This window comes from Taudactylus pleione, unplaced genomic scaffold, assembly GCF_031769625.1.
Source record: "Taudactylus pleione unplaced genomic scaffold, aTauple2 ptg001990l, whole genome shotgun sequence".
In the NCBI taxonomy this organism is placed as follows: Eukaryota; Metazoa; Chordata; class Amphibia; order Anura; family Myobatrachidae; genus Taudactylus; species Taudactylus pleione.
Genome location: NW_028286386.1, coordinates 2,310,048 through 2,324,900, shown reverse-complemented (window position 1 = coordinate 2,324,900; position 14,853 = coordinate 2,310,048). Strand labels below are relative to the sequence as shown.

Genomic DNA, 14,853 nt, shown 5'->3' with positions numbered 1-14,853 from the left:
CATTCTTCAAACATACTTTAATCGATTAATGGCAATCACTATATTAATTACCTTAATTGCTATTCACATGTTTGCAATCCTGTTTTTTTTTCAATGTCAATAAACTTTATTCTTGTCAGTGTGTGTCATTTGTACCGCAGAATACGTATGGTTTGACCAATGGGATGGTTTTTCGAAATTAAAAGTTTTCTGGAATGCTACTATTGTTTTGCGTTGTTTTTTATAGGCAGATTTTATTACTTACATTTTTTTATTTAAATTAGCTTACGCATGTCACTGCATCAAGCCTATCATAACTCACATTATATTTGTTAGGCTGTAGGTCACATGACTCATACAATAACCAATAGAATGGTTCCTGTTAATTTACAAAGTACAGTAGCCAATCAAATTTTTTCTAGGACCTTTATTAAAACTGTTTTGTGTAAAAAAAATCATTGCCATCATGAGAGCCGCAGCGTTTTGTAGGCGTGAGCTACTGGTCCTCACTGAGGTGATGGACCAGAGAATTACCCATCATCCGCCCCCCATCACCAACCTCCGCAAGCGGATGGCGTACGCGGAGGTGCGCCGCCACCTGCGTTCCATCGGCTATCGCCGAAATATCGGCCAACTGGAACGCAGGTGGTCGGATTTGAGACTCCGATCCCCACGCCTGCTTGCACTTTTGCATCTCCACATTGTGGAAAGTAAGTGTTTATGTGTTTGTTTATATATATTTTATTATTTTGTTGTATTTTTTTGGCCTACCTGCGTGTGCATGTTTACAGTATAGCCCTGTTTGTTAATTTTGGACCTACCTGCGTGTGCATGTTTACAGTATAGCCATGTTTATTAATTTTGGACCTACCTGAGTGTGCATGTTTACAGTATAGCCCTGTTTGTTAATTTTGGACCTACCTGCGTGCGCATGTTTACAGTATAGCCCTGTTTGTTAATTTTGGACCTACCTGCGTGTGCATGTTTACAGTATAGGCGTTTTTTTTTTTTTTTTTGTATTTTGTTTAAAAAATATAAAAAACAAAAACCATTGCAATTAAATTTGTTTCTCTCCATCATTTAGGGGCCGAGCGGATAATGAGACGGCGCAGACGAGTGTCTCGACCCCTATCCCCCACTCCCACCCAAACATCATCTGCCCACTCTTCCCCAAATTCCCCCTCCACCCCAGACCTTGCCGCCCATCAGTCCCCTCCCTCTCCTCACCTTACCATCCCTCCAACTTCCCCCTCCCCTCAAACCCCCCCTCTCTTTTCCTCACCCTCCACTTCATCCCAAATTACCCCTCCTCCTTCCCAGGGCCACTGGCCAACCTCAGAAGAGGATGATTTCGGTGCTCCAGGCCCAGGCACCATTTTGACCGGTATGTTTACATATTAAACTATGGGGGTTTTTTTATTTTTAAATTTGGGTTGATGTTGTCCTTTTGCCTGTGCAGTTCAAAATAGTAAAGTAGTTCCAATGTTTTTGATATATATCTTTGTGAAACAATGTCAAGGATGTTTTCCCCTTACACATCTGACACATGTCCAAACACTCACACTTGTGTCTTTCTTGTTAACGCTACCCACAAATGTTATATTTTTGCACCTTTTTTTTAGTTTTTTTGGGATTTTTATTTTTTATTTTTGGGCCCTTATTTGTTTTGAATCTGTTCGTTTTGCATTCCTTTTGTTTTGGACATGTTTTGGTACCTGTTTTTTTTTTTTGCGATAGTCTGAATTGTTGAGTGTTTTTTAAAATATAAATGAAGGTGTCATTTTAGTAATCTGCACATTTTTTTAACCCACAGAGGACCAGAGGCGGAACGAGGCATTCGCTGCTGGATTAATGGAGCTACGGGGCCATGTCTTTGCTATGCTGGTCTCATTGGACCATCTTTTGGCAAGCCTGCACCACTAATTTTTTGTTTTTGAAAAAAAAGTTTTAGAAAAAATAAAGTTTATTTGGATTTATTTAAGTCTCATTCCTTGTGTGCAAATCTTAGATTGTTGAACCTTACATAAGTCTACTATTTGTCCATGAGTTTTAAAGTAATGTAAATGTGTTTGTCGAAAGCTCAAGTAAGTATGTAAGCTTGCACATTAAACACATAACAATACCAATAGGTTTGGAGAATTAACCTCAAAAATAGAATAATTTTTGGTGTGGGTAATGTAAAAATTAAAGCTACCTGCTTAGGCCTAGAATTGAAAACATACTGATTCACCATAATACCTTTGGTGTTTGTTTTTATCAACAAAGCAGGGTACTAAACTTTTCAAATTAAGAAATTACAGTATTAGGCATTAAGCAACTTTGCATTATTAGAAACAGGTTACAATTGGTTGTAATTTATGATGGAAATGGTAGGTTAACGTAAAATAAAATTTTAATGCACACAAAGAATAAACACCAAGTGAATTGACACAATAAATTCAAACATTGAAAACACACACACAAGTCAAAACAACACCAAAACCACCAAAAAACTAAATCAGGAACTGTTTGAAGAAGTAGCATGCCAACATGAATCCACAAATGAGGAGAAGAAATCATTGTTCCCGAAGTTATATCCAATGTGTCCACATAAAGTAATTTGTGTTGATCAGGTAGTAGGCATGGATTTTTATGGTCATTTTAGGGATTAAAAAAAAACTCCACAAGTTAAAAGTGTACATTAAAATATTACATGTCTACATTGTGCCAATGAAATAAATTTGTGGAAATAATTACCTAAAAAATCTGACCACAACTTCATCGCGTATGGCCCCCCCCACATACTGACCTCCGACCAATCTCGGGGGGGCCGTCCTCAGGCAAGGCATCCTCTGGCTGCATTGGGACACCACTCCTTATGGCGATGTTGTGAAATATCCCACACAGGACCACAATTTTGGAAACCATAGCCGGCAAATACATGAGGTCGCCACCAGAGCGGTGAAGGCATCTGAATTGGCCTTTTAAAGGCTGATACAGCGCTCCACCACCTGCCTGGTGGCTGTAAGTGCGGATTTATACTGACTTTGTGGCCCTGGTGTGGTGAGCAGCCAGGGCGTGCAAGGGTAACCACTGTCTCCTGTGAAAATATAAAAAACAACATCAGGACCATTGTGTAACAAGCTTTGCATTGGTTTCAACAGAAGGTGTCAATTTACCCAGAAGCCATGCATCACCAGCTTGTAGGTTGTTTAATTTGTGCCAAATCCCTGATTGCCGGATGACGAAGGAATCATGTGCACTGCCTGGGAATTTGGCATTCAGGGACAGGATCTGGAGGGAGGCATCACATACCACCATTACATTCATTGAGTGAAAGTGCTTTCAGTTCCTAAATATAGCCTCCAGCCTTGCTGGAGGCTGAAGTGGCATGTGAGTGCCATCCACAACCCCTATGATGTGTGGGAAGCCAGCAATTTGGTAAAAATTAGCCTTCGCCACATTAAAGGAACCCATATCCAATGGCATTTTAATAAAATGATGGAGGTGTTTAAAAAGTGCCTCCATCACTGCCCACAGGATCCTTGAAAAGGAGGATTGAGATATTCCTGCGACTATTCCCACAGTGGTTTGAAAGGATCCTGAGGCACAAAAATGTAACACCGACATTAATTGCGTAAGTGGAGGTATTGCTGTAGGACTGTCAACTTGCCATTCAAGATCACTCTCTATTAATGAGAGAGTGTCTATGATGATTTGTGGCGGAAGACGGTATCGCCTTAACACCTCATCATCTGGCATTCCAAAAAGGGTGACACGTGTTCTATATATCTGGGGCCTTGCACGCCTATGAGGCCTATGCCTGGGATGAAGTTGAGGTTGGTCGGGTTCTGGAACCATGGCCAATATAATACGACCAACATCAACCTGAAATGTTAAGCCAGGTAGTTATTGTTTTAGACAAATGTGTTAAGAAAAATATACTTATCTTTTCAAAGCAAACCAAAGATTCTTACAGGCCTGGGACGTGTCATGTGAAAACCAACCTACATTTCAAAAGTAGAAAATATTTTTAAGATTAATTTAATAAACTATGAATGAAAACAAATATAGTTTGCGAAAAATTAGAGAAGGGAGCACACATTAGTTCTCAAAATAGTACGCTACATTTAGTGGTAAGACATGATTTTACACAGAAAAAAAAAAAAACATTAGTTCGCTAAATAGTACGCTACTTTTACAGTTAAAAAGACACATTAGTTCGCTAAATAGTACGCTACTTTTACAGTTAAAAAAAAGACACATTAGTTCGCTAAATAGTACGCTACTTTTACAGTTAAAAAAAGACACATTAGTTTTCTAAATAGTACGTTACTTTTACAGTTAAAAAGACACATTAGTTCGCTAAATAGTACGCTACTTTTACAGTTAAAAAAAAGACACATTAGTTCGCTAAATAGTACGCTACTTTTACAGTTAAAAAAAGACACATTAGTTCGCTAAATAGTACACTACTTTTACAGTTAAAAAAAGACACATGAGTTCGCTAAATAGTACGCTACTTTTACAGTAAAAAAAAAACACATTAGTTCGCTAAATAGTACGCTACTATTACAGTTAAAAAGACACATTAGTTTGCTAAATAGTACGCTACATCTAGTGGTAAGACATGATTTTACACAGAAAAAAAGACACATTACTTAGCGAAACATATGCTAAGACCAACACATCGAATTTGTTAATTCATAAAACCAAATACACTTACCAAAAACAGACAAATATCCCAAAGTTATAAAACGTCACTGGGTCACTGCCAAAATAACTGTAAAAAAAAAAATAACATTAAAAAATTTGGAAACTATTTACTATTAATTTTTTAGGGGGATTTTTGAAATACTTACTCAAAAATTCAAATAAAAATAGCCAAAAAAAGTGCAAAAATGCTAACGTAAAAAAACAAAGTAAGAAAAAAACCAGAAATATCACAAATAACAACTACTCCTTCGAAACAACCACAAAGCACCAACAAACCACTACACCGCAAAACCTCCAACAATCCAAAAATGCCACCTCGACTGGAGTCACACCAAGCCATAAATAGGCTTTATTTTCCCGCTCAAATTAAGGACGGACAATAGGAGCGCACAAGGAATGATGCGGCCGAATAATGCTGCCGCATGTCTAAAAACGTCACTGAAGGCCCAAATCGGTCTGCTACATTGAGAAAAGACAATGAGTACAGAGCAGCAAAGAACTAGCCAACAGGTGCCATGTAAGTATTTTTTTTTTTATGGGAAAATGCGTATGTTTAACATTACATTTTAAAACATTTTACTAAAAATATTTTTAAACATTTAAAAAAAAAAGGTGTGGAGGATGCCATGGAAGAGGCTGCTGGCCTTAGTAGGCAAACTAGGGCCAAAAAAAAAGGCAGCCACAATTCACAAGGAAGGAGATGGAGGTTTTGGTGCAAATCTGCAATGACAACCTGGCACAGGCACCAAGGAATATGGGTGCAACCCAGAGATGGAAACTGTGGGACGACATAGCCAGTGCTGTCAATGGGGTGGGTGAGTTTGAACGTTCAACCTGGGAGGTCAAACGCCGGTACGTAAAAACTACATTTTAGTAAAAAGTGTTTACAGGTCAAAATACTGCAGGAATAATGCCAACTTTTTAACCAACAGATGGAGCGACTTCAAATATCGGCTTAAACAAAAACTGGCTGATAGGGCTAGGCGTGCACTGTGTCACTTGAGCTCACAGATTTGGAGGAGCTGGCCCAGGGGTGTGTGCAGGATGAGGAGGTGTTTGGCGTGTCGAACATGGATACCGACATGCCAGACTTTGCGGCTCCTCATGTTGCCCCAGGTAAATGTTGTAATGTTAACAACTCAGAAATGTGTTTTTGACAATATCTAGATTATAATTTTACTCTTTTCTCTTTTTTCTCACAGAGACACAGGCGGATGAGTCTGCTCCAGAGGTGAGCTTTGGCCGCAGAATTTCTTCTGGCTCTGCTGGGGAGGAAGCAGTAGATCCGGCTGGGGACCCTGTGGAAGACAGTCCAGGGCATTCCCCCTCGCAGGCAGTGGCCCTCCTCACTGATCTCAATGTTAAAACGGATCAGCACACCGAGATTCTGCCGAGGATGGACGCCAATCTGCTATGGGTGGCGGACGCCCTGGAGGAAAATACTGTGGCCAACGTGCGAATTGCAAATGCCCTGGTGGAAAATACTGGGGCAAACATCAGAATTGCAAATGCCCTGGAGCAGCTCTTTCGCCAGCACATGTTGGAGCCGGCCTCCTGTCCTGCCGGAACATCAGGACCCTCCACCTCTGGCACAACAACAGCCATCCCTCCAAATGTGCCTAGCCCTATGCCTAGTCCAGAGGCCACAACATCTGCCTCTGGCCAGGCCAGCCGAAGGACATCCCGGATCCGTTCAGGCTCCCTCCCTACCCCGGCCAAACGGACCAAAAGGCGATGACAGCACTGGCTAATTTCCCCACAATCCATCTCTGTGTTTGCCCCATATTCCTTAATGCCGAAAACCTCCCTCTCCTTTCTTGTGAATTGTTTTTAAATTTTGTTCGTTATTGGATTTCAAATGCCACTTATTTTGTTTGTGTGTGGCCAAAATCATTTGTTATTTGTATTTACGTAAACACAAATTTGTTTATTAAAATAAAACAAAAACATTTAATAAAATTATGTTGAAAAATCTGCAAAATTCTATTGTTAATTTATTCCAAAACTGGTTAAAAGGTAATCCCTCAAACAAAATTACAAACAATACAACGGAAATACAAACATTAATTTTGAGTTAAAAAAACAAGGGTTAAAAACAATTTATGAGTTTTAATTAACACTTAGCAAAAAACAAAAGGACGATTGTTTTCTCGGCAACAAAAAAAATGATGAAAAAAAACAAACATGCGTACAATATTGTTTCCTTAAAAAAAAAAACACTTACAAATATTTCAAAAGCACGCAAAATTAAATAAAATTTGTTAGCTAATTGATTGTATGACCCAGAAATTAGCAGCTGAGCAGTTCACCTGCGTTCGGGTTTTAGCTACTAAAAAATGTCTATTTGCTAAACACCTTACAAGCATTTTTGCAATTCAAAGTTGATTGTTTTTGTGGCCTCAATTGATAAATCGCAACACCATCGATGTGCCAAGGGAAGTACGAAGAGACCATCGTCATTGTGGCAGACTATACCAGACCACAAGCTGAGCGAGCAGTCTTAATGGAAATTGGATCAGACAGTGACGTATCACTTGTTCCGTTCACATTTGGCACTCGCATAAGATAATTTATGTACGCCCAAAAAACGCCTCGACACGCCTGCGTTTTTCCATCTTAACTCCCGTCACCGCCCCAAAACGGACAGTTCTGTCAATCACATTTAACATGTCACTTCCTGTTCGCTGTGTCTACGATCGACAGAAAAATGACCGCAATCAGACGTTCGCACATGCGCACTGTTACACCGACGCATGCGTGGTTGTACAACATCGGCTGACTACGAACGAGCGGCCGCTTACGAGCGGCTCTGAATGAGGGCCACAGCTCCCTCCCGGAAGGAGGGAGCTGAATGTCGGCTACTATGCCCTACAGTAGCACTCTGGTGTGAATAGAAAAGCTGGGGCTCGTGAGATGGCAGTGTAACTTGGTCCAGGGAGAGGGCCGGGGCCCAGAGGTGGCCTGGACCCCGTAGCAGCCACACTCTCTCCACCTACAATGATTACGCCCTTGATCCCATGATTTACTATTCATAGCATCAGCATCTCTGTCTTGTATGCTATCTTTTTCTTGTCATGTCTCTTCTACACTTGTGTTTGTTGATCTCCTTGCCTGGCAGCAGTATCAGGCTTTGATGCTTGCCTGGATCTAATCCTCTCTCAAACATCATATGGCCTCAACTTTCTACCCAATGTCAGTGTCAGTTGGTTTGTGACACAAACACTTCAGCATTTCTATGGCAGCCACAGCTGCAATGGAAGATACTGTAGGATCTGTGTTTTCCTCTCTTGTGGTGATTCCTGGCCTGCCCCCAGAATCTAATGCAGTTAGAGAGTCTCAGAAGACATATATATGGGTGGGTTTCTATCAGATTTCTTACATATATATAAAAAATGAAAATATCTGTATTCACTAGATATTTTTATATTTAATATGTATACATAGACGAGTGCTGGGAATACAGGGAGGATTTAATAAAGCATAATTGTGGTCTGCGTTATTAAGTTCTGCCTCATTACACAGTGTGTTATTGCACAGTCAATTCACTTTCCTGAGCTAGATTCCAAAATGAGATTGTTATTGCTTCATGCCACGAGTCACTGCCTTTCAATTATGGGTCACTAACTTCAATAGCTCAGCCCTTCTGCTTACATTACGAATGACACTACCACCTTTCATACTAGTCTTCACCTAGGAGCATTTATGGACCCGGGACTCAGCCCTTGTACACTAGGATATGGGGCTCAGTGGTCTGCAGCATGGAATCGGTGGCTCAAACATTTTCATTTCCTCTCTTTTTACAGCAAATGGTAACATTTCAAGTTAGTTTAATCTGAAAGCAATATTTTGGTATATTGTAGAAGAGATAATAACTGTATTCTCTCCCTCTTCCTTTAATGCCAGGATAGCTGAGGTTAATTATAAAAGTTTTTAGTAGGTTGCACAGTGCAAGCTGCCATATATGTGTAAAAAATTCATCGGACGTTCCTAGTCACAGATTTAAACAATAATTAACTTCAGCTGTTTACATATCACAAAACATACAAAATAATTTCCTGCATGATTATTTTTTTCTCAGAATAATACAACATAATATTGCACATATATAGCATGGCAGCTACCTGTCTACCTAGACTGGCATTATAAAAATAATGTCAATATAAAATACCTATTCATTACTTTAAAATATGAGAATAAGTGTATCTTATATTTTTTAATGTTCTCATTTCTTGAGTTTAGTTCCACTAGAAATAATATATGTACTTTAAAAATAAATGTTTAATATACTATTTATATAAATGCTAATACTTGATAATCCTGAATGATTACATGATTTGCAAATCATTTTAATTATTTTTCTATTGTACTATTGTACTATGCTGGAAATAAAGCACATATTAAAATTATAATCAGAACCCTTAAAAATCTATTTTTTATTATTATTATCATTTATTTATATGGCACCACAAGTGTTCCGCAGCGCCTTACATAGTAGCTATGAGAGTGACACTAGCAACAATGGTGCCCAGTGGTACTCAGCTGGAATCGGTATGTAATACCGCCGGCCGCATGGCCGGTAGTACGAATCCCGGCAGCGTCAGGCCGACAGAGGAAGAGATCCCAGCAGCAGGAGCCGGACAGCGCTGAAAATCCCGATCGTCCCCAGGTAAGTACTAACTAACCTAACCTACCCCCCATAACCCTCCCTTAGGGGTGCCTGACCCTAACCTCTCCCCCAAGTACCTAACCCTAATCCCCCCCTCTAAGTGCCTAAACCTAACCCCCCCTTTCCCCGCTGTCTAAACCTAAGTCCCCTGGGGGGGTGCCTAACCCTAACCTCCCCTGGGGGTGCCTAACCATAACCCTCCCTCCCCCTAGCCTAACCCTAACCTCCTGGGGGGTGCCTAACCCTAAGTCCCCCCCGGGAGCCCTAAACCTAACCCTCCTCCCAGCGGCTGTGCGCTCGCAGCGCCCGGCATCCCTTCAATCGGGATGCCGGACGCCGGTCTCCCGGCGTTGGTAAAATGAGCAGCGTCTACATCTAGATGGCGGTCATTTCACCCTCGCCGGGATATGACAGTCGGGAAGCCGGCTGTCTGTATAATGTCAGCCGGCTTCCCAATTGCATCCCACTCAGCTTGTTTTACACACAAATGATAATCTAAGTAAATATCTTAGAACACTATATATTTACCACAATCCACATTTAAAATGCAGTTGTGATGTAAAAATATTGTCCCTAATCGCAGTGCTGGGACTGGGACAGAGCCGGAAAGCTTACTGTCACTTGTGGATGAAGCAGGGGGGCTCCCGGCCCCCTGGAAAGGCAGGCAAGCCTCCTGGTGGCCGCCGACGCCCTGCCATAACCTGAAAACCCCCGACAGCGGGAGGGCCACTGACGCAATTCATTGTGAAACGCGTAATTTTGGCCCTGCTCCCTGCTTCATAATGCCTGTAATATTGGCATTGTGTAGCGGGACGGGGCCAAAATTATGCGATCCAACGTGAATCGCGTCACTGGTCTCCCCGCTGTGGAGGTTTCTCTGGTTATGGTGGGGGGTCGGAGGGGGTGGCGGCCACCGGTAGGCTTGTCTGCCTTTCCAGGGGGCCCGGGAGCCCCCCCCCCACCCACAAGTGACAGTAAGTTTCTGGCCCTGCCCCTTGCACCAGCCACGCCCCCCTACCATGCCGATCTGGCTGCTCCCTCCCGGAAGGGGCAGCCAGAATGTCGGCAACCATGCAGTATGTGCAACGAGAGAGCAGAGACTGCTGAGTGCTAGCTGGGGAAGATCCAGGAAGGCTTCTGCTCTCTCCCTGCCCCTCCCCTCCCTCCCTGGATATGACACTGGTCCAGGGAAATAGTTAGAAGCTAACGCTTTCACTTTGCTCGCAGGTTAGGATCCAGTGAGCCCAATGCGCATGCACAGCTGACAGGGAGGGATTAGAATGGGCTAATGCCATCTTCATAGATATCTTCTGCGGTCTCTTCTTCATACATCTGGCAGATACTTTGTCCCCCCGACATAAAAAGTCTGGCTTTGGCAGATTCCCCATGTGAACTAGTATGGCAAATAAGCCCCTAGGTCTGGAACTGACAGGAACCCAGAGGCAAAACATACAGGCTGGAATTTGAATAGTGATTAGTTGGCTGGGTGTTTAATCTCTTACAACAAAGCCAATACTGTAGTTTAGATGTAAGAGGGAATGGAACTGAAATGCCGCTCCCTCCCAACCCTCTCTTAGTGGTGCCCCCCCTAGTGCCTAACCCTAACCAACCACCGGGGGTGCCTAACCCTAACCCCCCCCTTACCACTCCTTAAACCTAACCCTCCCTGGGGGGTGCCTAACCCTAACCTCTCCCTGGGGGTGCCTAACCCTAACCCTCCCCCCTAGGGGTGCCTAAACCTAATCCACCCCCCAAACCTAACCCTAACCCTGCTAGACTCCCTAATTCTAACTCTCCCCCCCGTGACTAAAGCTAAGAGCGCCCCGGACTTACCTTCGTTCGGGATGTCATCCTCTACGTTCCGGCTTTGGGATTATGATAGGCGTCGATATTTCGACGCCTATCATAACTCCATAGCCGGTATCCCATGTAAGAGTAGTTGTGTTCAGCTTGTGAATGTCAATTCACTATCACTACCTAAATATGTCGCCTAATATCAGTAATTCTCACTGGGATGGAAAATTGCTCTAGTAATATAAAATAAATTAGGGAAATCTGAAAATGTGAGGTTTTCCTTATATGTTAATTAGTTCCTTTAACCCTAGAAAGCTTATAATAAAGTTTCATAGCAGCTAACCTGGGTCTGTGTTACCCAGAAGATGAAAAAATCTGTAGTATTCAGAAAAATCACATTTATTGAACAATGGTGCAATACATGGCTACTATATGTTATAATCAAGAAATTACATTTGAAAAAATAAAGATTTTTTTTCCTTCAAATGCAATCAAAACAATCATTACCCTATGTCCCTTGCACATTGGCTTGTGACACATGTTACATTGCTATGATGTCTTTTGGTCTTTTTTAGATGGACACATTCCACATCGCTTGGGGTTTGGTAGACCTACAGTATATTAGTTCCAACTGCTGGTGCATTTTTTTTGCCTAATGTCCTGTAACAACATCTGATTGTTCTTTATTGGAAAGTTACATTGGGTATACACCTGTACAATCAGCGGCTGATCGGGTAAAACTCTCCTGATCAGCCATGCAATGTGTCCCCAGTGCAACCCCCGGTCAGCTGCCTGTGAGCCATGTACACACTGTGCAGACATAGAACAGTGTATACAGGCCTCTATGGGATCTGGAGGTTGGGCCGATAAATATTATACAGCACATGAGATTCGACCACCCGATCCCTGCCGTTGCAGGAGCGTTATAAGCCGTTTATCGGCTAACGCTCCTGCATCGGGACAGCATACACACCTACGCAATCCAATGGCTGATCTCTCGATATCGAAAGAACAGCCCGACGATTGTATAGGTGTGTACCCAGCTTTAGAAATTACCTGGTGCATTAGACCCATGGTTAGCTTTCTTGGGTTAAGAATTAATTTTACACAATGTTTTGTATGATTTACATTGAGTCAGGATTTTTTTCTTACACAATGTTTTGTATGATTTACATTGAGTCAGGATTTTTTTTTTACACAATGTTTTGTATGATTTACATTGAGTCAGGATTTTTTTTTTTCAAATAAAAATCTTTGCATTAAACTGCGGTTTTTATAAGCAGTAGAAAAACTTTTTAAAATGTTTGTAAATTATTGAATTAGCAGCATTCATTTGGCTCTTTTACATTAACAAAGATTAATAAACTAATAGTATCAATAAGTAATTTTTTTTTTTTTTTAAATTCTTAATATCTAAATTAAAGTAAAATGTAAATCATTATTATTTTGTAGACTGCTGCAACTTCTAAAACATTGCTTAAATATGGCTAGTACAGGAGAAACATAATATTTTATAATATATAGGTTTTAATTTACCTTTGCGCATGCTATTAGTAGAGATTAGCAACATTTCAAAAAAAAAAATTTGGATAATATTTGCATTGTTCTGCATTTGACTGGAAGAATTAGGCCTATTGTTCACATTCTTGTCTCAACCATACCACACTGCAGAATTAATTGATTTATGTATCTTAGGTATACTTGTAGACAAAGGACTACAGAAAATGCTAATTTATAAATACAGTATGGAATGTCATTCTGTGGAATAATGAACATAAAGATTGTATCTCTGGAACTCAGCATCACTGTGAAATATCCTGTTTGATTAGCACACTGCTTCAACTTTGCTCATCCCTAGCCATAAGTAGATCTAGGGGGCTTGTGACTGTCCCCTTTTCGCTAGTTCTTTGTAACTTTCAGCTTTCCCACTATGCTTCAAAAACATCCTGTCACTATGCTGTGACCCCAAGCTGTTCTGTATTCTGCGATGACTGTCACTCAAGAATGCTTTGGAAAAAGATAAGGGGATTATGGAACAAAGACAAAAACAATGTTTCTCTAGTGCACAGTAAATTATACAAGTTAGGGAAAATCAAGCAACAGGAATCTAAAATATTGCCAATAGATAAAAAATGTCCAGAGTGAATATATGCTGATATGATAAAATATAAGGTACTTTTTGTTTGAAGTTCAGTGGTTCTTCAAAGGACCACTAAACCTAAAATACACAGTGCCTGCAAATTACTTGCACAAACATATACTGTATGTAAAAGTTTCATTGCTCATTAACGGAAGATAAAATTGTGATCAGTTGTGACTATATTTTCCTATGCAAAGCCCAATCTTTAAGACTTTTGAAGGACACAGTGAGCCCCTCCTATGTTATCTGATAACAAAGAACAATATCTTGCAATCCGCATATTACAAATAAATACATAATAATAACCAAGATATGGGAAGCTTTTTATAAATATTTATGCATTTTATTAATAAAAAATATAGTTTTAATATGTCTGTAGTAACTAGAAATAGAACACAATTTTAGGAATGTATAATGGATTATGTTAATTTACAAAATGAGCCTGTGGCTCTGTTCTATATTGGTGTCCTACTACCAGTCAAATTGTGCTTTAAAACTATTATTTCTTCTTTAATTACATGATGAGATTATGTTAAGGACCTTGCATACATTTTTGTACAGATACTTGCTGTCACTTTAGTGTCATAATACTTGTTTCTTTATTCTCATTTTCTATCCATGTCACCCACAGAGACAATGTTGGGGCTACGTTGAAATGCCAGATAAGCATCAGGATGAATGCCTTTGACCTTGGGCCTAAGTAGCATACATCATCATGACTAATGTGCTCTAAGTATGACCTTGAATAAATTGTGTCACATTCTCGGGTAACAATCCATTAATTTCCATAAATGTATTCATATAGCAGGAAGGGAACAGAAAATTGTTGTGGATGCAGTATTATTTTCTTCCATGTAGGAGTAGACACACTCTCTATGCTAATAGCCATATATAACTTTAAGAGGATTTGCAGAAGGTCTTTGTTACTTTACAACAGTAGTAAAAGCAGACCACCAACTGAAAAGAATAGTGTCTTGGAATTAAGCAAATTATGCTTAAAAGGGCTGGTGCAGATCAAGTAAGCAGATCAAGTACGTAGTGTTCTCAATTCCGCTTAACTTTTTGGAATGTGTACACCAAAATTGCACACTAAAACTGAACTTAAAAAGTTGTCAGCAGAGCATACAGTATTAGTAAAGTGAGAGGAGAAGAAAGCAGTAGGAATGGAAATTTAAGGGAAATGGAGACTGTAGAAGAGAATTGTTGGGAAATGTCAAATAAGGGTCTATTTGTTATTCTCTCTCCAAAAATAACATTTTCTATCTCTGCTTATCTGGAAATGTATTAAACAAAAGGTCACCTGAGCCGCTGAGTGTGGTTTAGTCGGTGGACAGGAATTGGCCGGCAGCAGGAAGTGGTGATCTTACCACTTGCCAAGACAGTAAGCTGTGAGCTTGCTTACTGTCTCCCACATGCAAACTTCAACTGGAAACTTTGACTTGCATCTCAATATTCTACAAAAATAAAAGTTTAGATAAAAAAAATGCTTTATTTTTCTAATAAAGTATTTCCTCCAATTGATACCCATGACTAATGCCACCCTGTGACGGAATATTTATTAGAGGACATTGCTGCTGTG

At 40.4% G+C, this 14,853-nt stretch overlaps 1 pseudogene; it reads right to left on the bottom strand.

Annotated features, from left to right (window-relative positions):
- LOC148435813 (uncharacterized) overlaps positions 1-14,853 on the bottom strand; it is a 68,460-nt pseudogene that overhangs the window by 19,956 nt on the left and 33,651 nt on the right.